General features: G+C 35.3%; 1 long non-coding RNA gene across 1 annotated transcript in view; it reads right to left on the bottom strand.

Moving 5' to 3' along the window:
- The window catches only part of LOC129057586 (uncharacterized), a 35,572-nt gene extending 10,469 nt beyond the window's left edge, over positions 1-25,103 (bottom strand). Inside the window, exons 1-3 of the long non-coding RNA XR_008522224.1 lie at positions 24,958-25,103; positions 7,336-7,430; positions 2,696-2,788 (exon numbers count right to left, since the gene is read on the bottom strand). This is a non-coding gene — a long non-coding RNA (uncharacterized LOC129057586). The remainder of the gene's footprint in view (positions 1-2,695; positions 2,789-7,335; positions 7,431-24,957) is intronic.
- Positions 25,104-26,519: the final 1,416 nt, after the last annotated feature.

Below are 26,519 nucleotides of genomic sequence, written 5' to 3'. Positions count from 1 at the left end.
GCACTCCCCACCAACACACGTTTATATTTCTCCCTTAAGATAAAGAATAGACTAGTAGTATTCATCAAGAGGAAAATATTCAGATTTCTTTTTTAAAAAACCCAAGTCTAGTGACTGATTTTTCAAACTTTATGTCAAAGAATGGGCAGCCATAAATTCATTGAACAAAATTATTTATTTATTTGTTTATTTATCTATTTACCGATTTAGATTAAATTTGATTTGTTGTTAAGCATGAAAGGTCCTTTCCTATCTACCTGGAAACTTTCTTCGGGTGTTATGAGCCTCAGAATCACTTTTAAAAATATACTTACTCTCAGGAAGGTTACAATGTTAGTACAAATCAACATCAATGGCTTTCTCTTGCCACCGTCCTTTAGACTACAAGATGAGGACTTTGATGTAAACTAGACTGAAAACAATTCTTTTGAGTCTCCAACAGTTTAGCAAATTCTAATTAGTTGAGAATAACATGCCATGGTTCTCAAAAAAACCCACCTCTCCTAATAACACTCTCAAAAGATACAAAGTAGAAATAATTATTTGAAATATGTGCTTTAGCCCTCCTTATGTAAGTGAGGAAAAAAGGGCCCACAGATACATAAATGGTGAACAAGAACAAAAAAAAAAGATGTTCAGAATCATTACTCATTAGGAAAACGCCAATCAAAACACAAAAAAACTACTGTAGTTGTATTTGGCATTTTCATTAGGTTTTGTTTTGTTTTAATGTTTTTGACAGTTCTCTGTCAAGTCCTCAAAATTTATTTTGAAAGTTTTTTGACCTGGTAAAAGAATCTTAACATTGTGACTCACTAAGACCAGAGCAAGTATCTTTTTCCTCTTCAGCTAAATTTGAATGATATCATTCTGGGATTCATGACCTAATTGCTATGTAACTAACTCAAATTAGGCAGTCACTTGCAAGAGCTATGATGAGACAAAAATAAAGGAAAACAGTTTCATTTTTTCTTAACACAGAGGTTATAAACTGGTAGCCTACGTTCCCTATGTAGCCCAAAGTTATACTATGGGCAACAGCATTGTTGTTTTAAAACTAAGTTTTACGCCAAAGTATAAAAGCCCTGGAAGACAACCTAGGCAATACCATTTAGGACACAGATACAGGCAAAGATTTCATGCTGAAGATGCCAAAAGCAATTGAAACAGAAGCAAAAATTGACAAATGGGATCTAATTAAACTAAAGAGCTTCTATACAGCAAAAGAAACTATCAACAGAATGAACAGACAGCCTACAGAATGGGAGAAAAGTGTTACAAACTATGCATCCAAAAAGATCTAATATCTAGCATCTATAAGCAACTTAAATAAATTTACAAGAGAAAAACAAACAACCCCAATAAAAAGTGGGCAAAAGACATAAACAGTCACCTCTCAAAAGAAGACATACAAGTTGCAAACAAACATGTGAAAACAAGTTCAACATCATTAATCATTACAGAAATGCAAATCAAAACCATAACAAGATACTATCTCACACCAGTCAGAATGACTATTATTAAAAAGAAAAAAAATAACAGATGTTGGTGAGATTGAGAAGAAAAAGGAACACTTATACACTGTTGGTGGGAGTAAAGATTAGTTCAATCATTGTCGAAGAAACTGTGGCAATTCCTCAAAGACCTAAAGACAGAAACACCATCTGACCCAATAATCCTATTACTGGATATATATTCAAAGGAATAAAAACCATTCTATTATAAAGACACATGCACATGTATGTTCATTGCAGTGCTATTCACAATCAACCTACATGCCTATCAATGATAGACTGGGTAAAGAAGCAAAGACATGGAATCAACCTAAATGCCCATCAATGATAGACTGGATAAAGAAAATGTGGTACATAAACACCATGGAATACTATGCAGCTATAAAAAGGAATGAGATCATGTCCTTTCCAGGGACATGAATGGAGCTGGAGGCCATTATCCTTAATGAACTAACACAGAAGGAAAAAACAAATATCACTTGTTTTCACTTATAAGCGGGTGCTAAATGATGAGAACACATGGACACATAGAGGGGAACAACACACACTGGAGACTATTGCAGGGTGGAGAATACAAGGAGGGAAGGTAACAGGAAAAATAATGGGTACTAGGCTTAATACCTGGGTAATGAAATAATCTATATGAAAAAGCCCCCAAGACACAAGTTTACCTTTGTAACAAACCTGCACATCCCACACATGTACCCATGAACTTAAAATAAAAAATAAAAACAAGTGAAGTAACTCAGGAATAAAAAACCAAACATCGTAGGTTCTCACTTATAAATGGGAGCTAAGCTATGAGCGCACAAAGGCATAAGAATGATACAATGGACTTTGGGGACTTGGGGGGAATAGTGGGAAGCAGGTGAGGGATAAAAAACTACACATTGGGTACAGGGTACACTGCTTGGGTAATGGGTGCACCAAATCTCAGAAATCACTGTGGAAGAACATTGTAACCATTCCCCACCAGTTCCCCCAAAACTACTGAAATTTTAAAAAAGTAAATGTCATCTAAATCAAAACAAAAACCCCAAAATGGGGTTTTAATTGACAATTTTTAAATGTATTATTTTACATTAAAACTTGTATTTCTGGATTATCTTTAATAACCCTGAATTCACAGTCTGACATGGGCAAGAGCAGCAGGCATTCCATCTGATTCAGTATGCATTTACCATTGGACTTGTTGCTCCCCATTTTCTATCATCTCTTACATTTGTCCCACTTGACTCTTGTTTTATTCATATGGCCCTCTGTCTTCACACCAGCTGAAAGGAGATAATTTGATCAAAAGAAAAATTAATAAAATATATCTCTAGTTCATTCTTTTACAATGCTCTTCTTAGCTTGTCTTACAACCACATTGATGGTGAAAATATTCCATTAAAAAAATTCGAACAATTGTTTTGAAGTTTTGTTTGTTTGTGTTTATTTATTTGCTTTTGTCATCTTGTTTTCTAAAAGTTGAATTCAGGACAAAAGAGGAAGAAACCTCTACTATTAATTGTATAATTCAGCTAGTTTTTAAATATTTTTTTCCCACCGTACACCTAAATGCCAATCTACTTCCATAGGTAACAGTAGATAAACTGGGAGGTATGTGTCTCTCACAGTAGAATGGACTTAGCAGGGAGAGGGGCTCTCAGGGTTCAATAGAAGATGGATGTTACATAATTTTTTTTAAAAGCTCAGCAATTTATACTAAGAAACTGTTCCTCCAATACCAAGAATTACCCCCATAGAGAGTTATTTATTTTGAGCCTTTCCAAACTTGTCTGGAAAAGCTTGGAAATCCCTCCTGATTGTTTAAAAAATACATGAATGGATGCATCTAGGGCATGTCTAATAAAAAGCCATATTACTAAGGGCTCTGGTGAATGGATAGTTAGCTCCAGAAATGGGATCAAGAGTCACAATAAAAAAAGAAGAAGAAATTTTCTTCTTTCTTCTCACCTCTCCTTAATGACTTTGTATTCTATTTCTTTTAACTCAGAATTGAATAAGGAATAGAATGATAAACTAAAAAAAGAAAAGAAACAGAAAACCACCCTGAGTGAATTAATTCATATAACTTGAATGAAATGTTTATATCCTGAAACATCACCTCTTTAATATTTATCCTGCTTACATTATGTGGCAATATTTTTTTTCTCACTTACTTATTTTCCTTATGCTTAATGCACCCATCTCCCATTTTAACTCTTTTCAACATGTCTTCTCACCTTCTCTCTTACAACATGACACATTAATCACTTCAGTGGAAAAGATATAGCCTTGAAATTTAGTATTCATTAGTCATACTCCCCCTCCAACCCAAATCAATATTTTGGCCCATATCTAACTTATTTTTGTTCTACTACTCCCAACCCCAGCTCAATTGATTTTTTCTCTCCCATCTATGTCCTGAGATTCAAACAGTCTGGTTCCTAGGCCAGTTCTGCCTTTGAATAAGCTGGATCATGTCTTTGAGCCTCAGTTTCCTCATCCATAATCCCCAAGTTTCATTCCATCACTACCTTTCTATGCTTCTTTAGGATCACACACCTGTGGATTCAAAGGTTTCCTCTACCCTAACAATGCCCCAGCTTTGTGGACCTGGAAAAGATCTTGGCCTAAGCAAGTTTAAGGCACATATTATGCTTTGCCAAGGGTATTATGGGGGTGGCCAGAAACAACTTTAAATCTATATGGTACATATTATCTGCTCTTTCCATCTTTTCCATTTGAGCATTAGTCCTTTCATTTATCAATTCATTCTTTGAATATCCATTCTATGAATGCCTACTACCTCTTAGATACATTGCTAGATGCGATGGATTTAAAGACAATGGCAGAGACAGACCATTTAAATAAACCATGCCAATATTCCAAAATAACTAAACAAACAGCAGAATATTTTATCTTTTTTACACATCACCTGAAATAAAGCGGAGACATGATCTCAAAATATGAGGATGCCAGCTTTAAAAACTTTAAAAAGTAGATTTACATGGGAGTAAAATCCTTTTTTCCAGAGGAGAGGAAGTAAATAAAAATGTACATATTTTTTCCAAGTATATAAGAAAATGTTAAGTGAATTATTACTTGAAGATATGAGTATTTAGTAGTTAGAAGAACATGGTGAATACCTCTAATATGGAAGGATGACTCCATGGAAAGCTTTCTTAACACCGTTTCCTTATGCCCTCATCAGATATAGTTCCTGATTGGTGGGAATATGAAACGTAGTTTCAAGGCCGTTTCTGATTCCAGTGTATACTTGTGTGGCCTCATTCTGCAACATTCCCCACTTACGGTTAATATACCTGCTGTTGCCAAATATACCGTCTCCCATTTCCAAACACAACTCCATCTCTCTTGACCCTTTGTCTTTGCAAAGATTCTTCCATATGCCCAAAATATCTGTTTTTATTTGTCTACTGGGACACGTATAACTCATTTATCAAGGTAATCTTAAAATTTCCTTTAGGAAATTTTCACTGACTTTCAGTCTAGGTAAATTTCATCCTCTGTACATAACAATTGCATGTAGTACATTATATTATATCTAATTCCTTACATTATTGCCATAACTTAGTAGGCTTTTAACCCTTGTGATCCTAAAAATGATGTCAAATTCACATTAATAACTTAAAATTCTAGTAATCACTACCAGATACATATTTGTATATGTTTATTATACATATTTGTATATGTTTATTATACATATATGTATGTTTGAGAAAGAAATGAACAAATGAATGTGCAAATTAATGCTGTGTCCACTAGAAAATTTGATTTTGTTGAATGTATTGACTGTTGTGAGAAGAGAATATAAATCACTTTTTGTTTGCTTTATAGACTAATTGTTAAATCATCAATCCCTCTTTAGTGCTTTTGTACTGAAGATAGGAATTATATCAGCTTTACGGATAAGGATTTACATCGCAAATTCAGAAGAAAATATTTTTTATGCTGGATTTGGGATTGGTAAATATTGAGTAACAGACTAACCAATAGACAATTATTCTATAGTTTAATTGAACAAAAAATATTTATTGCCTCACATAGTTGATGCTTACTGCTTAGATTTTCATAATTATATCACTTCTTCCACAGTAGTTTCAATACTTGAGTTTATTTTTAGCAGGCATGTTACTAATCTCAAACACCACCCAGGGAGAATAAGAAAAATGGTTACTACTATGGGTATAATATCTCTTTGCATTCCTGACTTTCCTTATAAACTGGAACCATCTTAATGTTTCAGTGTTGCAAAAGAAAGGTAATGTTTGCATATAAAAGTACCTAGAGTTCTTTTAGCTGTCATTTAGGAAGACCCAAACATTTTGTATAGCATGATTTATATAACTTTTGACCTTTTATATTTTATTTTATTTTATTTTAAATTTGTTCCAAATGCCAGGAAACATCAAGGCACTTGCTTGTCTTAAAGAAAAAGGTCACCCTAAAGAAGAAAGTTAGTCCTGGGGTGAGTGACAGTGTTTCTCTGTTGTCTAATACAGGATGTCGAGTACTAATTGTAGAGCGCCTGAAATGATAGCTTACTCTCTTCACTGATCCCAGATTCACAAGAAGGTTTCAGGAACTTCTGCAGCTATTTCCAATGCAAATCTGGTGAAATGTGACAATTATCCAAATCTAACTGTCATGGTAAATGTAAGTCAGTGTCTTAAAGTGCACATGTCTTTGTGAAAGCCAGTTCTATATTCTCCAAATAGAGTCCATATTTATTTGAAAGTTATTCATCACTGTCCCAGGTTATCAATACGGAGGTACCACTACAAACTCATTGCCATGTGGGAGTATGATTTTTGCTTATAACAAAGTATTCTATTGAATATCATTCTTACTGCAATTATATGATAGAATAAGCATATAAAAAACACACAAGTTTGTTACAATGAAATAGAATCACACTCAAGACTTTTCTTAAATAGCCAATTCTAAAAGTAAATGAGTTAACTCAATATCATGAAATTATTATAAGTATTATAAAATGCTACGGTTGTGATGAACCTTCTCATCTATTATTAAAGAACAGTTTTGTTCTTCAGAATAAAGTATGAAGATAGAAGGAAGCTGAAGCTAAGCACTTTGCGCAGGAACTACAGCTCATTACTGAAAAACTTAGGGCTGGAAACCTGTTTCATATCCTTCTGCAGTACATTCTGTCCCTACACAGTTTGTGTCTACTACAATACACAGGTAAACTAGACTTTAAACTTTGCTATTTGTTTGAATTGTAATGATCTACTGGTTTCAGGAAATGTTGATGTCAAATCAACTTTTAAGTCTAGGCATTATGGTCATATAAGAGTAATAAAAAGAAATAAAGATTGTAAGACAAAATTTATGACTCAGTTTAATGTTTGAGATTTAAAGAATTTATAATTTATAATCTCAGAATATGTACTATTTTACTAAATCCATGAGGTCAGATTTAGAAAGTAAGATGTCAGTCAGTAGACTCCCTTAATATCTTATTTGCAGTAGACTCTATAGTCAAATATATGACAAAAATAAATTCTGAAAGATATTTTTTAAAAAAGGTCTGTAGTAACCACTGGAATGGAGACTCTGCTCATGTTCAGGAATTAAGGAAAGGAGGAACTTACAATGCAAATAATAGCCAGGAGTCATCTCAGCTGCCTGAAGTAGCAAACTGGGTGAAAACAGGAAGTCACTGATAAAACCTTACTCCTTTCCTTAGTCAAAGCCCACCACCAATCCCGTATCAAAGCCCTCATGTCTGTTTTAAGTGGGCCAGACACCTGCCTTCCACTGTATGGAAAGTAATGACTTCTCTTCTTACCTGTCTTCCAACCCTCGTGCAAATGCTTCTCATTGGTGCAATCTACCACGCCAGAAAAGAGAGTCTGTGGAACAAGTTTTTCAGGTCTCCAGACACTGGCAATACAGAGAAGAATGCAAAAATTAGGTGGATTCATGCTTAGATGCCAACAGGCAATATAGCATGGTTTCTGTCCTAAAGAAGACATAACTGAATGTAAGCATTTGTATTCTTTATTAGCTTTGTCCCAACTTTTTGGGAAAGTTTTTGTCATATAAATAGAATTCAGTCTTATATTGTCAGCAGTTGATTTGGTTAATTTGTACAAAGGAGATCTTCATCTTGGCTTCATTACTTTCTCATTTAGACATGGAGCATGGGCTTGAGCAAAGACAGGTAGTTGGAAGTGGTTATTGGAATCAATGTATTTCTTATTTGTGATGACAATAGTCTAGAATTGAATAAATCTTACCTCTTAAAGTGTTCTGGCTGAGATTTGCATGTTGTGACTTTATTTTAGAAAATGCAGGCTTGTCTGGGGAACTGGACAAATACACCATTCTTCAGAAATGTAACTTTTAGTCAAAGTCATGACTGGTGATATGTCTATTTTATAGCAAAAGTCAAAGGTTACCCTATAGCAGTCATCCTTCATGTAAGGTTCCAGGATCAGTAACATCAGTATCACATGAGAATATGTTAGAAATGCAAATTCTTGGGTCCCATCACATATATAGCAGACTAGGTCTCTGAGCTTGGACCCAGATGTCTGTATTTTAAAATGTCCTCCAAATAATTCTAAGCCAAGATAAATTTGACAACTGCTGGCCTACATTATGTGTAATTGGGAACATGGCTTCCGGAGCTGAATTTAAGAGAGCAGGCCATTGCTATTGCCAAGTTTGCTATGAGCGCAGCACAGGTGACTATGTAGAGAATGTTACAATGAATCAGCACTCAGAATATAACCGTTAACATAGAAGACTCTACTGAGATCCATTATTCTTTCTCCTGCTCTTCTTCACTCTGTCTCAGTCTTCAGATGCTAGCATTTACATGGAGGTGATTTTTGTGGTTAGTATTCTCCAACAAGCTGCTATTGATGTACCCCTTGATCCAAATTTCCAGGGTATAAGGATATCTGGTAAGAATGAGGATACAGTGTGCTGATAAGCATAAGAATATGGTTTGACATGCTTGATTTCTAAATGATTGAAGATATTCATTGGGAGACAATTCTTCATAGGTCTCTCATGATTCTGGACATCACACACATACAGAAATTGACTTCTTGTTCTGGACTAGCTTTTAAAAATATGGTTATATAGTAAAATGTTTGGGGGGATATAATGTCTCCATCTAGATCAAAAGGCATGTTTCTTACAGTTTATGATGAAACAGATAGTGTCTCCCTTCAAAGGAAATGGTAGTTCAGCCTATTCTGCTTTATAAAAACTTGGATTCCCTAAATTCATGGGTCCTTTCCTACAATGCAACCCACTGCATGTGCATGCATTACTTGACCTTCTTTCTATCGCCGTGTCCGAATTGAGGTTCAAGGAACCTATGCAAACACTGAGAACTCTGGCTACAGGTATTGCTGTGAGTAATAAATCATGCTTCATCTCTAACGCAGAAGTCTATTATCTTGTTTCAGCACCCATAAACAATTCAACTTGCAATTAGGTTAAAAACTCTTAACAGTTTTTGGAAATGTCCCGTGATTTCAATATTTGTATGGACCAGTGACTACTTGGGCTTTCCAGTTTTTCCCCTTTTGAATAAGAGTATCTAGAGCCATCATCCTAGGTCTGTGGCATCATTTCATGTTGGGTGTGTGAGGACAAATAACTTGTCTTTATTTCGCAAATCTCTGTACAGGAAAAAAAAAAAAGAATTCAACGTGTTGTACCTGATTAAATGCACCTACAGAGTCTCATATTCACCTGGGCCTAATTGAATGAACATAATCCTGAAACTGGAGCTTGATCCTGATGCCTACTAGGACAAGATTGGGGAGGGGACTATCTTAGAAAGGGATGAATATGTTCTATATGGAGGGGTGCACAGTTACGATTTGCTGTGGCTGGAGGGCAGACTTTCACAGGATGTACTTTCCAAAGAAGGATGTCACCATATCTCCCATTCCATATGCTCCTCATGAACCTTGCCTGAGGATAATCAGCTCTAAGGAGATTATTGTTAAAGGTCCTAATGGTTTTCATTTCAAACCTGCAGAATCAATGACCCTAACTGCTTCTTACATATATATTTGTAATCAATCCAGTAACAGTTTTGTCTCCAAAAATGAACAAAACTTTCTTTCCATTAGGGTGAATCAAGGTCTTTAGATTATTATTTGGGATACCAATTTATATTTGCACGTACAAGCTATTTAATTAGTCTTAGTGATTGAATTAGTGAAAACAGTTTCTGCCATTATAATAAATATTAGGGAAATACAACAAGGAGTTAAATGTGCCTTATTTGAAGACCTTGTACATGAATTAATTCCATAAATATATAAATTACTGCTATTAATGAGAGCAAGGAGCAAGACTAACACTGGCTGGAATTGTCAGAGAAGATATCACTTGATGTGTGGAGATTAGGTGAGGTCTTCAGTGATGACATAGTTTGAACAGTTTTCTAACTGTTAAACTTTTTCTTGGTCTTAATATATTGAATCACACTGATTAGAGAGGATCATTCTGTTTTCTTTGAATTTTTAATGTCCACCATCCATCCTGGCTTTGAGGGACTTCATCCCACCCCAAACTTGACTACAAAATGAAAAACTTACCTTCCGCACTCCTCCTCCTCGTTGCTTATTTCCACTTCTTTCCTAACACTAAAGAGTGGCAAGCAGGCCTTTCTTATTTGCAAGATTTATCTCTAGTTACTGATGGTTGGTAGAGGAGAGAGTCTAAGAGTAATAAAATAAAAAAAATGAGGGACATATAAAATCTAATGTCCATTCTTCTTTTCTCTCTGTATCAACTGACACTTTTTTAGCAGTAGGGCTCAGAAGAGCACTCTTTGATCTTTGTGTTACCTCTCTCTCTTTCCCTTCTCTCTCTCTCTGTCTCTCTGTGTGTTTGTGTGTGTGTGTTTCCTTTCTAACAAACACACACATGCACCACACTAAAGTTATCCTCCTGTCATTACTATTAATTGGGTAAAAAATTTAAGAAGCACATCAGTGACCACTTAATAAACACTGAATAAAATTGAATGTCACTTGTATGTTTACTGTGTTCACTGTGTATTTCCAAATAAATTGCAAATTTGTCGAGAGCAGGATTCATACATCATACACTATTGGTCCCATTGCACATACTCTTGGTCCCCTAGCACGTTGGTCCAGCATGGTGCTAGCACGTAAGGATAGTTCATAAACACAAGCTCTGTTTCTGCTTACCTTCTGTCATGAAGGACCCTACCATTCATTTATGATCATCTCAGCATTAGATGAAACTAGTTCTCTCTCTGTGTACCCATGTCCTTTACTTGAGTGACTGTGTTTGAAAATAAGATATCCTTATTTGCATTTCACTGCTGGAGCAAGAAAACATATGTGTGAAATTTTACATAGAGAGCAAACTGAGCCAGAAATAATCATGAAAGTATAATATACATTATGGTTAACTCTATCATGGTTTTCCCCTCATTCTCTAATTATATATATATATAATTCTTTATAAGAGATAATACATATATATGTATATATATAATTAGATGTATATAATGAGGTATATATATAAAATTAGACATATATGTGTGTGTTTGTGTGTGTGTGTTTGTCTGTGTGTGATATTTGGTGATTTTATGCTCCTCAAATTATGAAGATTTTGCATGATTAGTTCTTAAATTTTTTAATAGCTAAAACTTCAATTGTTTTACTTATTAAATCAGTTTTGATTCTGTTTTGAGTTATTCAGTAGTATGCAGAAAAGCTTGCTAGAACAGTTCAATAATTATTTCTTTGTGCTTGTAGTCAATTATAATTTTTACTTGTTTTATTTGTATTGTACAATCCATGTTGAAAAACCATCGTTGTTGGACATTTGGGTTGTCTGTCATTGTTGGACATTTGGGTTGGTTCCAAGTCTTTGCTATTGTGAATAGTGCCACAATAAACATACGTGTGCATGTGTCTTTATAGCAGCATGATTTATAACCCTTTGGGTATATACCCAATAATGGGATGGCTGGGTCAAATGGTATTTCTAGTTCTAGATCCCTGAGGAATCGCCACACTGATTTCCACAATGGTTGAACTAGTTTACAGTCCCACCAACAGTGTAAAAGTGTTCCTATTTCTCCACATCCTCTCCAGCACCTGTTGTTTCCTGACTTTAATGATCGCCATTCTAACTGGTGTGAGATGGTATCTCATTGTGGTTTTGATTTGCATTTCTCTGATGGCCAGTGATGATGAGCATTTCTTCATGTGTTTTTTGGCTACATAAATGTCTTCGTTTGAGAAGTGTCTGTTCATTTCCTTCACCCACTTTTTGATGGGGTTGTTTGTTTTTCTCTTGTAAATTTGTTTGAGTTCATTGTAGATTCTGGATATTAGCCCTTTGTCAGATGAGTAGGTCGTGAAAATTTTCTCCCATTCTGTAGGTTGCCTGTTCACTCTGACGGTAGTTTCTTTTGCTGTGCAGAAGCTCTTTAGTTTAATTAGATCCCATTTGTCAATTTTGGCTTTTGTTGCCATTGCTTTTGGTGTTTTAGTCATGAATTCCTTGCCCAGGCCTATATCCTGAATGGTATTGCCTAGGTTTTCTTCTAGGGTTTTTATGGTTTTAGGTCTAACATTTAAGTCTTTAATCCATCTTGAATTAATTTTTGTATAAGGTGTAAGGAAGGGATCCAGTTTCAGCTTTCTACATATGGCTAGCCAGTTTTCCCAGCACTATTTATTAAATAGGGAATCCTTTCCCCATTGCTAGTTTTTCTCAGGTTTGTCAAAGATCAGATAGTTGTAGATATGTGGCGTTATTTCTGAGGGCTCAGTTCTGTTCCATTGATCTATATCTCTGTTTTGGTACCAGTACCATGCTGTTTTGGTTACTGTAGCCTTGTAGTATAGTTTGAAGTGAGGTAGTGTGATGCCTCCAGCTTTGTTCTTTTGGCTTAGGATTGACTTGGCAATGCAGGCTTTTTTTGGTTCCATATGAACTTTAAAGTAGTTTTTTCCAGTTCTGTGAAGAAAGTCATTGGTAGCTTGATGGGGATGGCATTGAATCTATAAATTACCTTGGGCATCATGGCTATTTTCACGATATTGATTCTTCCTACCCATGAGCATGGAATGTTCTTCCATTTGTTTGTGACCTCTTTTATTTCATTGATCAGTGGTTTGTAGTTCTCCTTGAAGAGGTCCTTCACATCCCTTGTAAGTTGGATTCCTAGGTATTTTATTCTCTTTGAAGCATTGTGAATGGGAGTTCACTGATGATTTGGCTCTCTGTTTGTCTGTTATTGGTGTATAAGAATGCTTGTGATTTGTGAATATTGATTTTGTATCCTGAGACTTTGCTGAAGTTGCTTATCGGCTTAAGGAGATTTTGGGCTGAAACAATGGGGTTTTCTAGATATACAATCATGTCATCTGCAAACAAGGACAATTTGACTTCCTCTTTTCCTAATTGAATACCCTTTATTTCCTTCTCCTGCCTAATTGCCCTGGCCAGAACTTCCAACACTACGTTGGATAGGAGTGGTGAGAGAGGGCATCTCTGTCTTGTGCCCGTTTTCAAAGGGAATGCTTCCAGTTTTTGCCCATTCAGTATGATATTGGCTGTGGGCTTGTTATAGATAGCTCTTATTATTTTGAGATACATCCCATCAATACCTAATTTATTGAGAGTTTTTAGCATGAAGGGTTGTTGAATTTTGTCAAAGGCCTTTTCTGCATCTATTGAGATAATCATGTGGTTTTTGTCTTTGGTTCTGTTTATATGCTGGATTACACTTATTGATTTGTGTATGTTGAACCAGCTTTGCATCCCAGGGATGAAGCCCACTTGATCATGGTGGATAAGCTTTTTGATGTGCTGCTGGATTCTGTTTGCCAGTATTTTATTGAGGATTTTTGCATCAATGTTCATCAAGGATATTGGTCTAAAATTCTCTTTTTTTGGTTGTGTTTCTGCCAGGCTTTGGTATGAGGATGATGCTGGCCTCATAAAATGAGTTAGGGAGGATTCCCTCTTTTTCTATTGATTGGAATAGTTTCAGAAGGAATGGTACCAGTTCCTCCTTGTACCTCTGGTAGAATTTGGCTGTGAATCCATCTGGTCCTGGACTGTTTTTGGTTGGTAAGCTATTGATTATTGCCAGAATTTCAGATCCTGTTATTGGTCTATTCAGAGATTCAACTTCTTCCTGGTTTAGTCTTGGGAGGGTGTATGTGTCAAGGAATTTATCCATTTCTTCTAGATTTTCTAGTTTATTTGCATAGAGGTGTTTGTAGTATTCTCTGATGGTAGTTTGTATTTCTGTGGGATCTGTGGTGATATCCCCTTTACCCTTTTTTATTGCATCTATTTGATTCTTCTCTCTTTTCTTCTTTATTAGTCTTGCTAGCACTCTATCGATTTTGTTGATCTTTTCAAAAAACCTGCTCCTGGATTCATTAATTTTTTGCAGGGTTTTTTGTGTCTCTATTTCCTTCAGTTCTGTTGAGCAATTTTTTTTCAGGAGTCTGAGTAAGTAGTTTTGTAGGTATTCCTAAGTATTTACTTTTTAAACATAGCTATCATATGGAAGGGGGCATTATACTAGTGTGTGGACATGTTTGAGGTTCAGTCTGTAGCTATAATAAGAGATCAGTCTCTGCTAAGAGTTCGAAACCATTGTGTATCTGGGATGTGGAGCTTTTCCGAGACATGATAAGGAATTTGTTCAGAGATAGATATATGGGGACAGCTTATGTCTAATGAAATGGGCAAGGAACACAGGGAAGTTTTAGCCAACTGTCAATGACTGTATCCCTTCTGGAAGGGAATGGTAAGATATTAGTGACCTAGCCTTCTCTGCTGATTTCAATGTCATACTTAGTGTAAGCTCTAATTATTACAACTCATGGAGTTTTATTTCTTTGTTTTACTCCTATTGCTAAAGATGCATTGCCAATAGCAATCCATTCAGTATCAGTGTCTAGTGTTTCAAGAACTACAGCTTCCCTGAAGTGAATGGAGATTCATAGCTGATAGCAAACCATTGTTGAGAATGAGTTCACACTAGCAAAGCTATAACTCCAGTCAAAGGACCAGCAGTTCAGTCTGATAGTGTCCTCCTGAGACAAATAGTTCCCATTTAAGCACCAGGATGTGATAAAAGGGTAGGAAATCGTTGCTTTGTCAATATTTCTCAACAGATTTACTTTGGATAGTTATGACCTACCTCTGCTTTATAAATCATCTCAAAAGTTAACTTTTGAATTTATGCTGAAATATGTCTCTGCCGGGAATAATCTGCCATTGATAGAAGAGTTAACACAAAGCTTTTTTTTTTCTTTTCATCTTTAGTCAGGACCATCTCACTTCTCTTTAATATTTCCAACTATCTTTCTTGCTTTGGTCTGATTTCACCAAATGAACAAAGGACTCAAGAAAAGCACCAGTTCAGGTAATGAATGGATTAGAGTAAAAAACATCATATGGTTTTGTGTGACTTATCCATGAAAGCCATCTGTATTAAGTGAAGCAGAAACTTTGCTTTACTTTCTGTGGAGATGAAAGCTTGAATTCTGTGTACACAGTTTTAGAACGATTTGTCAAACGAGTGAATTTAGTTAATTTTCAGAGGGAAAAAATTACCAGGACAGATCTATTTAGTCTGTTTAGGAGGTCCAGTAGTCCTGATAAAACTAAGCCTTGAATAGACATAAAATTCTTGGCAGCAATTGATGTAAACCCCAGTCTGATTCTGCTCAATAAAAATCTAGTTTATCCATTAATATCATATTTTCTCTTCTTCTGTTTTCACCATAGTTTGGCTGACTATATCATGAACATTCACATACTAACAATTTAATTGTGTACATATTTATATAGAATAAAATTAATAAAGAGTACACTACGAAAATTCAATCTCCCTTGCCTTCCTGGCCTAGGCCATACAATATTCCCATCAAAGGGAACCACTGTTATGAAGCTATTCCAGCATATTCAGATTAATGTGTGCATGCTTACATTCAGACACACAATTCAGTTTTGTACAAATATTGGCACATTATATTTCCTATTCTACATATTGCTTTTTTTTTTTTACTTACCGGTATGTCTGTGATCACAAGATGAAAAATTTTAAGATGCTGCTACATTGTTTGTAAACATATTAAAACCACTCTTGAGCCACTTTTAATTTGTAACTATATCACCCAAAGTAAAGAAGTTTGTCCCAAATAGAACTACGTCTTAGGTAGAGAAAAGTTTAACTGTAGCTCTGCTTATGTGCTTTGCAGATTAGTTGAGCTACTTTGTTTAAACAATTCACTAATCAATTTTACTAATCAAAGAGGCTTTTGCTACTATTTCTCCACTCTAGTCTTTCCTTTGTCTATGATGTCAGTCCATGTATTTATTCAATATCTGTGTGAAGAGTACCAGCCATATATCAGGGATTTAACTATGTGGTCAGGATTTGAAAAACATGCTGGACCCAGTCAAAGTTGATACTGCTTTGGTAAAGGTGATTCAAAGAACAGGAGGAAGGAGGATGCCAGATTAAAAAAACACAATGCAATTCAAGGTGATACATACACACACACTCACACACTCCACCACACACACACACGTGTATATACACATATATTTTTATATATTTATATATAAATATGTAGATACATTAATCTTACAAAAGGAAGCAGGGGTTATCTTTACTGAATAAGTCAGAGAAATTATGACAGAAAAAGCAACATGAATGGAGTTTTGGAGAAAGAAGTTTTCTAACAACAAAAACAACAAAAAACACATAGAGTAGCATTCCAGGTGAATGAAGCCACATTCGAAGAGCACAAAGAAGGAGGAAGAGGAGCAGAAGCAGGAGGAGAGAAAATTTTAAAGAAAATAGGTAAAGAAAAAAATGTGCTGTATATGGAGAGGTGCACATATTTAGCTATGACTCAAGGTTAAATTTTAAAGGTAAAACATTGGAGAAACAGATGGAGAGATAAGGAGAAGACAGCTTCTTTAGATAACAGAAAGTGTGCACAAATGTCATTTGGTAGTGAAGTGTCCCACTGGAGTACTTTAAGCAATGGAGAAGGTATTTCTTTGTATTTAAGTAAAATAATTCATCTTGCTGAGTGGAGAACAGCCTGGAAGAAGAAGAGACTTGAGGTGAAAAAGTATTTAGAGGATACTTGTCTTGGCTCCATCTAATGAAGCTCATAACAGTGGAAGCAGTGAGAGCATAGTGAGAAATTATCTGGAGCAATATTTAATAAAAACCACTGGGTTTACTGGTAATGGGAGTGAGTGAGTGGAAAGGAGTGAAGATAACTCTCAGGTTTTGGCATAGCAAACTGGTGGATAGTGATGACAAAACCTTCCACTGCGGAGATGACTATGTCAAATACTCCATAGTTAACATCATGGTCAAATCACATTTTGGAAGGAACTTATTATAAAAACAGATTTATATACTTAAAGAATGTATATTTTAGTACATATTATAAAAATGTATTAAAATATACATTCTTTAAGTATATAAGATTTATTTTTTATGGAAGGAATTGTGATTAGGAATTTGCTACATATCTGCCATATGAACTGAAAAATACATTTTAATTGAGTCAGGAAGAAAAATAGTATGCCTTATTTCATCCACTTATTTTAGAATAACAGGAAATTAAGACTCAGAGATACTATAAATGACTTTACAACTACTATTAAGTAAGTATATTCAATTGCTTAGTCTTACAGTTACCAATCTTTGTATTGCATAAAATGCCTCAATGAAAGCATACATTAGTTTATTGGATATTTGCCATGATTTTAATTTAGCTCTGCCATTGGTTAATTGAGCTATATTTGACAAGTTGCCTAACTAATCTATATTTCAATTTTTTTCATTCTTTGTATAAGAGAGATAATAAAAACTTCCCAAGCTACATCACAGCTCTGCAACAGAATAACTGATAATACTATGAGAAAAAAACACAAAATATTTGAAAGAGCATTATTTATGAATAGCAAAGGCATGTTTTTCTGATTATAGGTATGTTAACTATGGGTCAAACATGAAAATTTTACAAATAAGGTGTTTCATTAGCAGATTACTAAGATGTCATTTATTTTCAATGTACAAAGTATCTGAACCAGGAGGTGGTAGAAATTTACTGGAAGAAACTCTAGGGCAGGAAAAAAAATTGACATTAGGAAAACAGCAAAGTCAAATATTTAAACTCATGTAAGAACTTGCTTGTGACTGGAAGGGATTTAGGTAAAATGTAGAGATCAATGGAAATATTTCTTTCGAATTTGACAGTGGTTTCAGGGTTAGTAGATGACTCAGCTAAGATTCAAGGTCAGACTCTAGTCCCAGAGGGTGTTTTGAATGTAAGTATTTCAGGCAGTAGGTATACTAAACAGATTGTGAGTACACAAAGAGAGTTCTGTAAAGAGGCTGCAAGTCAGTGTTCAAGTAGCTACCTCTCTTAACATTTGCATTCAGCTGCATGTAATAGAAATGAAAACACCAGAGACTTCAACAAGATAAGAGGTTTATCTTTTACTCAGATAACAAGATCTCCCAAAATATTTGGGAAATAGATAACATAGGATTATGTAATGACTTAGGTATACAAAAGCGGGGAATATCAGCAGTGATATTCAACATTTGAAATCACCAGTGTGGCAGGGACATAGAACTAATCGGAATGGATACCTGGCCAATCAAAATGGGTTCTGGGCAAAAGCAACCAGTAAAGCTCTACTAAGATATAGGAGCCAACTGTAATCTTTGTCTGTGATTCAAATTTTATATCAATGCTTCTGGCAGAAAAAAAGAAAAAAATAATAAAAGGACATGTGTTAACTGAATCAGTACCCTTTCTAAGAAATTTCTCCCAAACTCTACCCAGTGACTTCTGCAGATACCCCACGTGCCAAACTGTATTCCAGCAAGAAAACCAACTGCAAGAGAGCCTAGAAAATATAGAGCTATTTTTGTTTTTGTTTAATTTCCTTGTTCATTTGCTTGTCTGTTTACTTTTAAATTGGGCACATTGCTACCCCCCATCCCCCAAATCAGAGGTCTCTTAATAAAGAAGAAATGGAGGAACAGATATTGGGCAAACACTTCTGAAATTTAGCCTTTTCTTCCTCCTATGATGACTAGAGCAGAAGCAACCATCTTGACAAAATGACGAAAACCCAAGAAACTATCAAACTTCAGCCCTGACTCCCTTGAGTCACTGAATTAATGTCAGTCATCACTTATATGGGGATTTAGAGTAATACAAAAATAAAATAAATTCTAATTAATTGCTGTTATTTGATTTATCCATGTTATGAAGCAGAACACAGTCTCTAAGTAATAAATACACTGTCCAAAGGTGTGGTCAACTCCGAGTCTATAACTAGGCTTCAGTGTGCACTTAATACCTAACTCCACCAACTGATATAATGCTAGACTGGGTTCTCATTGTCTAAGGACAAAAGTCTGAGTCTTATGAACTAGGTTTTCACTGCTGGCTGCTAGGTGAAGTTTGAACAGGCAGAAGATGAAAAAAAAAGTTTAAAACTTGAAAATAAGTTCTATCAATGCACCACAGACTGACATTTTGGTCATTGATGGACTGCATATATGACAGTGGTCTTATAAGATTATAATGAAGGTGAAAAACTCCTATTGCCTGGTGACATCATAACCACTTTGATGTAGTAGCACAACACATTACTCATGACTTAGTGGTGATGCTGGTGTAAACAACCTATTGCACTGCCGATCACATAAAAGTGCGGCACATACAATTGTGTACAGTTCATAGTACTTGATAATGAAATAAGCAACTATGTTACTGGTTTATGTATTTATATACTACACTTTAAACTGTTTTTTAGAGTGTAATCTCTCTACTTTTATATAAGGAAAGGTAAAACAGTCTCAGGCAGGTCCTTCAGGAAGTATTCCAGAAGAAGGCACTGTTCTACATGAAAGATCCATTTATGTTATTGCCTCTGAAGACCTTCTAGTTGGACAGGAAGTAGAGCTGGAAGATAATGATATTGATGATCCTGACCCTGTGCACACTTAGCTTAATATGTGTGTTTGTATCCTAGTTTCTAACAAAGAAAGTTTAAAAAGTAAAAAAATAAAAAAAAGAAGGTAGAAAAATCTTATAGAATAAGGACATGAAGAAAGAAAATATTTTTGTGTAGCTGTGCAATGTGTTTGTGTTTTAAGCTAAGTGTTACTATTAAAAGTCAAATGGTTTTTTAAAAAAGTGTACAAGGTAAAAATATTACAATAAGCTAAGGTTAATTTATAACCCAAGAAATAATTTTAAAAAATAAATTTATTGTCATCTAAGTGTTCAGTGTTTATAAAGTCTACAATAGTATACAGTAATGTCCTAGACCTTCACATTCACTCACCAATTATTCACTGACTCACTCAGACCAACTTCCAGCCCCGCAAGCTCCATTCATGGTAAGTGCCCTACACTGGTGTACCATTTTTTATCTTTTATACCATATTTTTTACTGTACCTTTTTTAATGTTTAGAAACACTAATATCATGATATAACAGTTGAATATAGTATTCAGGACAGTAGCATCCCATACAGATTTATACCATAGGAGCAACAGGCTATACCATATAGCCTAGGTGTGTAGTAGGCTACACCATCTGGATTTGTGTAAGTACACTCTATGATGTTTGCATGATGATGAAATTGCCTCTTCACATATTTCTCAGGATGCATTTATTAACAGACACATGGCTGTATATTCTAAAGTCAGAGAACTCAAATTGGAATCAAAAGATTCTATTGGTTTGAAGGAATACAATAAGCACTAAAAAAATTGAGGTGAAGTATGAACTTCCAACTTATAATTCAGTTAATCATCCAAGATAAAAATATGCTGTTTTATTTAGAGTACCAGTCTAGCCAAGAAAATTTGGTACTTGTGCAGTAAAAAGGATATTCAAAAGTGAGAGGGAAATTGGGTGTTGGGAGCTAAGAAATAGGAAAACTGGAATCCGGTGGTAGAATTTCCACCATTGAGGGAGTTTAGCTTCAGGAGTGGAATTTCAAATGACTAAGTATAAGGCAGGAATTCACAGGACAAGAGAAGGAAAAAAAAGAAAAGAAACGTAGTGAAAAATATGAGAATTAAAACAGAACCCATTAAGTGTAGACTGTGATGCCGGGTTATTAAATTTGATGCCAAATTCTTAAGTTTACATCATAGAACTCCTTGGAATACTTTTTGAGTACCAGGGCTGACTCAAGAATGTGAAACAGAAAAGAAAGAAACCTTTCAGCAGAGGTTAAATGGCTCCGTAATGTGAATGTGAGCAATTGAGTATGGAAATTCCAAGTAGGTCATTACAACTTAAGCATGATTTTATGACTTTCGAGATATTCAGATACAGAATAACCAAACATTGTATAATGCCTATAGCAAGGTCTATTTTAGGTTAGCATAGGAAGCAGTTGTATGTAAATTAAAAGATGCGGGAGTTCATATTAGGATGAGAAACCTTAATGAGAAAGTGCTATATTATATTGCTATTACCACTGAATTCCAATTTAATTTGATTTTTCATACAATTTTAGCAGTATTTAGTAAGGCAAATAAAGCAGTAGAAATTCAACCTGTTAAGGTGTAATCAGAGTAGGTCGAGAAAGAATATGCCACAGAGGGTTTCTACACCCTTGTCTTAGAGCAGTCGTAGAAATTATTGGAAATGAAGAAGGTTAAAAAGATATAGGAATTTAACTATGGTTATAAAGGGATTCATGTAAACAAATATGGCATTGAGTGAATATGAAACAAGTGTGTCATTCCCCCCCATCTTTATAGTTCAAGATTTTGTTATCTATAAGCATATTTTTCAAAAGTGAAAATGACCTTGAAAGTTTCACACTTTAAATTACAAGCCACTAATAGATCTGTGTGAAAAAAATACTTCAATTAAATTCAGCAAACATAAATTTAACAGTATTAAGTTACCTAGACACACTGTTCCACCTCAGGCCTTTATGGTAGGCAGACTTCTAAGGTGGCCCACAACGAGAACCATCTCTTGGTATTTAAGTCAGTCCCTTTGTGTGTGGGCTGGCAGAAGTGACTCACTTTCAACCAATAGAATGAAGCCAGAGCAATGGATAGTCAATTCCATAGTTAGGCTACAAAAGGACTCTCTCTCTCTACTATCTTCTTTGGCCTATACTCTTTGATAAGAAAGTTGCCATGTTGGAGAGGCTCATATGACAAGGAACTGAGGGCATTCTCTAGTCCAACAGCCCTTGACAAACCAAATTCTGCCAACAATTAAAGCTCTTGGAAATAGATACTTACCCAGTTCAATCTTCAAATGACTGCAGCCCAGCAGGTACTTGGAGTGCAGCTTTGTGAGAAACCCTGAACAAAGGACCCAGCTAAGCCAGGCCCAGGCTCCTGACCCACAGAAAATGTAGATAATAAATGTATGTTGGTTTAAGCTGCTACATTGGGATACTTTGTTTGCAACATTAGGTAACTAATAACAGACTTTCAGGAATAGAAAAAAGGATGAGATAATGTCATCCAGAAATTCTCAATATAGGTGACAACATTTCTGAGAACATTAATAACCAAAATTCTGGCTGGAATATGTAGATCTGGATCTGCATACGTATATATACACATTTATGTGTGTGTGTGTGTGTGTCTGTGTGTTTATATGTATCTTTTGGAAGCACTAACAAGTGAGAATAGGCAAAAATAAGAAAATATATCAAGGGGTACGGTTTTATCAAGCATATTATGATTTTTTTAGAGTGAATAATTAAGAATTTATTAAATGGATAGAAGTGTACATCCTTAGAAGAAAAGGGAAAGCACTTTTGTCTAAAGTGTGGGGTACTTAGTGGGTGGGATAGTGGCATGTAGGCTAGAAAAGTAGATCATGAAAGAAAATGGAACATCTTAAAGGCAAAACTGAATGGGTTGAGCTACACTCCTTAGGTGATGATTGCTTTCCTTCTTGCTTGGAATCTGCAATCAGTCCAGGAAATGAGAAATAATAAAAGAATTGGCATTGTCTAGGCTTGACAAAATTCATGCATATCAGCATGTGGAAATAATTGGCTCTTCACAGTTTCTCAGTTGGAAGTGAGAAACTAGAAACTGGAATGAAAGGACAATACAGTCACCAAAACAGAATAAAAGTACCTTAAGGGATAAAAAGTTGTAACCTATAATAAAAGAATTCAATAATACAAATAGAGATAGAACATGTCTTCTCATGAAAATATTTCACTTTTCAATCTGCTTGTTGGAAACAACTACCAATACCTAAGACTACAGACCAACACTTTTATGGGAAAGAGAATTTGATTGGTGGCACATTCCTTCCCAGTTATCCTTCCTCATCAGAGCACGCACTTTTAGAGTAACACAAAAAAATGCCATCAACATGATGAATAAACTCAAAAGTCTGCCATAAAAAAAACTGATGAAATAGTATGAGATGTAGGGGCCGAAAAATAAATAATCAGTAAAATGGGGGACATTTTAAGTGTCCTTATATATTCCAAAAGTTGTCATGTATAAAACAGGTTAGCATTGGTTATGGGAATCCAATGGACAGTGTTAGATCCAATGACATACATGCTACAATTCAATCCATAAACAATTAAAAGACATTTATGGCATATCAGGCCCTCGGTAGATATGGGAATATAAAGATGAAAGAGAGAAAGTTATTGGCCTCAAGGAATTTACAACATAGCTGGATAAATGGCTAATGTAAATACGCTATAAATGAGAAGAGAGATTTAAATATTTACTGAAAGGAGAGAACAGGGTTGGTGTTAGAAGTCATATTCCCACATACAGTAGACTAAAATGTGAAGGAAACATTAGAAACGGAGTTTCTTCTTTGCATAGCTCAGAATCTGAGGAAGTAGCAGTATTCATGGTTTAATCTTTGTGTCAAACACTGTGCTGAGCCTTCTTTTAGAGGAAAAGCTGTGAAGCAAATTGGAGAAATGTAGGAGAGGCCCAGAGACCCCCTTTTTCCAGTTGGCATCAGAAATCCAGGTTGCAAACAACATGATGGGTCAACTTCTTGCTGTAGCACCCAGATAAGAGATTGATCATCTATAAAGATTTCAGCAATAGTGAGAAAGGAGTATGATGCGTCACTTATGTGTATCTCTCAAAGAGGCAGCCAATATAAGGTATGATTTATCTGACTTAGCAAATCACCACTCTTTTCTCTCAGAAAAATTGAATATATTAATAGCACTATTTATACTTGGTTTGTATCTTAATCCCTTTTGTGTTGCTATAACGGAATACCCAAGACTGGGTAATTTATAAACAATATAAGTTGATTTGGGTCATGGTTCTAGAGGCTAGGAAGTCCAAGAAAATGTCACTGGCATCTGGCCCCTGGTGGAAGACAGAAGGCATCACATGGTGAGAAAGAGTGAGAGCATGCAAGGCAGAGGAATAGAGGAGGCCAAACTCCCTTGATAACTAACCCACTCCTGTGATAACAGCATTAATCCTTCATGAGGGAAATGCCCTCATGACATAACCACCTCTTAAAAGTCTCACTTCTTAATACCATCACAATTGCAATTAAATTTCAACATCAATTTGGAAGGAACATTCAAACCAGAGCAGTATGTATAGAAAGCCTTACCTAGCCTTCATGCTGAGACCATGTACCAATTCAACCTTTTCCCAAGGCTCTTTTCTCTAAGTCAAAAAGTACTTACTATTAGTAAAACGCTACATTTTAATCAGTATCCCTCTATTTATTCCCCAGGGTAAGTAATGGTTGGCACCAAAATACTAAAACATCCCTGATATATGATAAAATTAATTTCAAAATGTCATCTTGATTCCTAACCCTCCTAATCCTCCTAACTCCATACCTGCTACTACTTTTGAGAGTTAATACTAAGTAGACCCTGGATTAAACCTACTACCCCAAATCTGATATTATTATCAGCTTCCAAGCTCATTGCCAACCCATTCCACAACTCTACTATGCCCTCTCTTGACCCTGTTTTATTGCTTCCACTTTTGGGTCCTGAATCTATTCCCTTTCTCCACTGTCTGCCTGCCTGTTACCCAGAAACCATCATATCTACCTACTATAGGCACAGGAAACACATTGGACTCTACAATCAGACCTACACTGATTTTAATCTCTACTTTATTTGAATGCTGTGCCACAATGAGCAAGCCATGTAAATTCTAAATATCCACTTTCTCCTGGGGAAATATGAAACTTAATGCACCACAGAGTACCTGGTAAATAGTAGGCACTTTATAAATGTGGATTATGTTCCTGCCTCATTTCTATAATCTTATATAAATCAATCTGAAGAAAATGCTTAACTGTGAGGAAGAAAAAGAGAGAGCAGTATTATACAGTTTCTGAAGAGAACTCACCTTTCTCTTGAACGATTTATCTGTCAGAATAAAGAACTGTGTTCACCACATTCTTTCATTCTGTGAAGTGGTCACACTCTAGATGTGGTGATGAAAGGAAGATGCCTTCTTCTTCACTTGCACAGTACAGCATGCTGCTATCTGGTGAATGTTTCCATAGAAACAGCAGAATGGCTGCTGGGGAAGGAGGCACACTGGAATTCTTTATGGAGCCTTTTCTTCCCTTTAGCAGCCAGTGGCAGTCCTGGTTTGGTTGAACTTATGAGCAGACAGATATTGATTTGAAGCTGCATGTTTAAGAAGAACCAAGCTCAAAGCAAACTTTCAACATGTAGTCTTCTAACTTCAGGCAGAAAGGGGAGTTTTGGACATATGTTCTGCTGGCACTAAATCAAAGAAAGTGTCAATCACCCATTATTCAGTTAAACTGATACTTGGGGCTAGCAAAACCAGCAGAACTGGCTGTGCATTTGTGGTCAAATGATTGATTTAAATACTTTGGTACTTTTATAGGTCTACCAGCCTATGAAAGAGTCACCTCTACATTTTTTACCAATAGATGATCGTATGAACTGCATAATTTCCAGGATTGGGAAGATCTCATTGGTAAAAATAGTCCATTACACTGTTGGACAGCTTTAAGTCTGTTCTTCAATTTCACTGAAATTTGTTTTTCCCTCTATTTTTCAAGCAGAAGTAAAACAGTAAAAATTATATCTATGGCCATGTTGAATTTGGAGGTAGGCATAAGTATGGAGTAGGAATTCTATTAATCTTGAATAAAGGATGTTTCTCACAATTTTTTTTTGTTAGTTTCTATCATGAAAGAGGATTTTAATGTTTTGCATTCTCAGAAATATTTGGGCTCTTCTGTGTCCTAGGATTTTGCTTTGCAATTTATGTAGCTCATTTCTTAAACAGCTTATTTGAACATAAGTGAGGTTCTATCAAATTTTTGACAGATTCTTATTCCTCACATTCTCCCTGGCCTTTAATAAAGAGAGCTATAATGCAGAATTTTTTGGGGTGTGTGTGTGTGAACCAGTTATGGATCAAGTTATTTGAAGGGTTTGAAAGATTTATTTGGAAAATCAAAGATAAATTAATTTTTGGAAGAAAGTATCTCAATCAAGTGTTTCTATACTCGTCTATACCAACTGAACATGCAGAATTCTTAAGTTTTATTTCTCTAAGGCTGTGCATAAAAAATAGTTATGCATGTGTGTTGGGGGATGGTTTTTGAATCACATTACAGTAACAAGTTTAGGAAAATAATACACTTCAAGTAATTACATTGACTTTTCCTCTAAATTTTTACTTCAGTCAGTGAAAAGGCCTTTTAATTGAAGAGTGGCACGATTTAAAAAAAAAAAAAGCTTTGACTACTTTTAAATGTTAATCTTAAATAGAAAGTCACAGATAATGTGTTCAGAACATGCAATATTGCTAAGAAAAACACAGGGAGATTTATTATATGGTTACTGTATTAGTCTCTTCTTGAACTGCTACAAAGAAATACCTGAGACTGGGTCATGTATAAAGAAAAGAGCCTTAATTGGCTC

The sequence above is a fragment of the Pongo abelii genome, chromosome 12, assembly GCF_028885655.2.
Source record: "Pongo abelii isolate AG06213 chromosome 12, NHGRI_mPonAbe1-v2.0_pri, whole genome shotgun sequence".
In the NCBI taxonomy this organism is placed as follows: Eukaryota; Metazoa; Chordata; class Mammalia; order Primates; family Hominidae; genus Pongo; species Pongo abelii.
The sequence above is the reverse complement of the archived record's forward strand: the minus strand, read 5'-3'. Positions and strand labels throughout refer to the sequence as shown.